We start from the raw sequence: 2,164 nt of genomic DNA on the forward strand, positions 1-2,164 counted from the left end.
GGTTTTTCTTTGATTGTTTCTGTTGGATCGATGTCGGTGGTACCTGTACAGTTGTTTGTTTTGATTATGTTCACATGATGGGTCTGTACAGCGGTTGCCGATAGTGCCCGGCGGTGCCCCGTGGTGTCCGCTGGTGCCGGGGGTGCCCCGTTCTGCCGACTGAAACTTTTTTTCGCCGACATTTGATATTGACGATCGTTCTTGGCAGTGATGATGCAAAAAAAACGTATTTTTTTATGACGATGGCACGGCAAGGATGGTGGAGGGTAGGTTTTTGAACCCGCAACCTCACCTTGCAGCCTTTTAATTTATCGGAAAAAATCTGAGCCAAACCCTTTTTTTTCGAGATACACTTTTATTTTTTTGGTGTTGTTGGTTTTTTATATTCTTTTCCCTCGTCGATGACGATAAAAATATATCCGAGACACCTACCGACTTTGCGATTTATGGGTGCGTTCGTCTTTGCGTAAACAAGTTTTCGTGTAAAAAAGTTTTTGGGGAAAAAAAGTTCAACCGTAAACTTTTATGTAAAACGTAAAAAGTTTACCGTAAAAGTTTTTGGTGAGGCTTTGATGGCGGCGGTAGTTCAGGTGGTGGTGGGTTTGTGGGGGTGGTGGGTTTCAAGTCGGCGATGGGCGGCGGCGGAGTTGTGGTGGTGGTGGGTTTCTAGTCGGCGATGAGCGGTGTTGTGGTGGTGGTGGGTTTTGACGTCGACGACAGTGAGGGGGTGAGCAATGACATTGATGGTGATGACGGCAGCCGGTAACCCCTCAGATCAAGACTCATGGGTTTGGTGGTGGTGGAGAGGGTTTGAGCAATGACGTTGATGGTGATGACGGCAGCCGGCCGGCGCCGGAGCTGCACCGGCGACGACTGCAGTAGAGGTGAGTGTGTTTGGTTCAAGTTTGGCTTAGATTTCGTGCTCAGATTCTGATGTGGTTTGAGTTCTGGTTCGGGTTAGGTTCGGGTTCACTTCAGATTTTGTCGGGTTTTCGGCTCGGTTTCGGGTCTCGGTCAAAGTTGGTCAGACGCGGTTCGGGTGTGGTTCGACGGGTCAGATTGAATGTAAGTTTAAATCTTTTTTTTTTATTTCTCTGTTAATATAGTATTAAGTTACTTCAATTAGTTCTTACTTCTTACAGTTCTTTGCAATACTTTTCTTATTTGATCCTGATTATATGCATGTGTGTGTGTGAATGTGTAACATATTGTACAATCAAGAATCTTATTCTTTCTTTTTTGTTTGCAGTTTCCTTTCAGCTTTATGACCTCAAGCAGCAAGGTTTCATAGAGAGGCAAGAGGTGAAATTTTTTTAGTAGACGAAAACACTGCGTTTTAGCGATTTTTATTACAACAACCTGGAATTTGGTTAATGTTTAACATCTAAAATACTCTTCTCTGGAATTTGATTAGAAATTTGTTATGTTTTGACATTTTGACGAAAACTATGTATATTGATAATTGTGATTGGTTCATTGTTGTATTTAAAAAAAATCGACACTTAGTTGTAGGGATTGTCCAAAACAGAGGAAACTCTGCCCCGATTTTCGAAAAATCCGTTATACGTAAACTTAAAACGTAAAACGTAAAAATTTTAACGTAAAACGTAAAAATTTTAACGTAAAACTATAAAAATTTTACGTAAAACGTAAACTTTTATCTAAAACTTTTTAATGTAAAACGTAAACTTAAATCGTAAAACGTAAACTTTTTAACGTAAAACATAAAACGTAAACGTTTTAACGTAAACCGTAAACTTTTTAAAGTAAAACGTAAAATCTAACCTTTTTAACGTAAAACGTAAAACGAAAACTTTTATGTAAAAACTTTTTAACGTAAAACGTAAAAAAAAATGATAGTACCTTGTAGAACGTAAAACGTAAACTTTAAACGTAAAACGTAAACCGTGGAACTTCTATGTAAAACGTAAAACGACGCGTGACAACGGGGCGTAAAAACGTAAAAAATTTAACGTAAAAAACGGCGATTTTCTGTTGCGTTCGGTTTTGCGTAAAAACGTAAAAAGTTTTCCGGGTAAAAAGTTTTACGTAAAACGAAAAACGTAAAAAGTTTTTCGTAAAACGTAAAAAGTTTTACGTAAAACGTAAAAAGTTTTACGTAAAACGTAAAAAGTTTTACGTAAAACGTAAAAAGTTTAACGTC

General features: G+C 38.4%; 1 long non-coding RNA gene across 1 annotated transcript; it reads left to right on the forward strand.

The window, feature by feature from the left end:
* The first annotated feature begins 380 nt into the window (after window positions 1-380).
* Window positions 381-1,397, forward strand: LOC110926002. The gene is made up of 3 exons (XR_002584910.2): window positions 381-884; window positions 962-1,065; window positions 1,250-1,397. It is a non-coding gene; the product is annotated as an uncharacterized LOC110926002 (long non-coding RNA).
* The last annotated feature ends 767 nt before the right edge of the window (window positions 1,398-2,164 follow it).

This window comes from Helianthus annuus, chromosome 17 (genome assembly GCF_002127325.2).
Source record: "Helianthus annuus cultivar XRQ/B chromosome 17, HanXRQr2.0-SUNRISE, whole genome shotgun sequence".
Taxonomy (NCBI): Eukaryota; Viridiplantae; Streptophyta; class Magnoliopsida; order Asterales; family Asteraceae; genus Helianthus; species Helianthus annuus.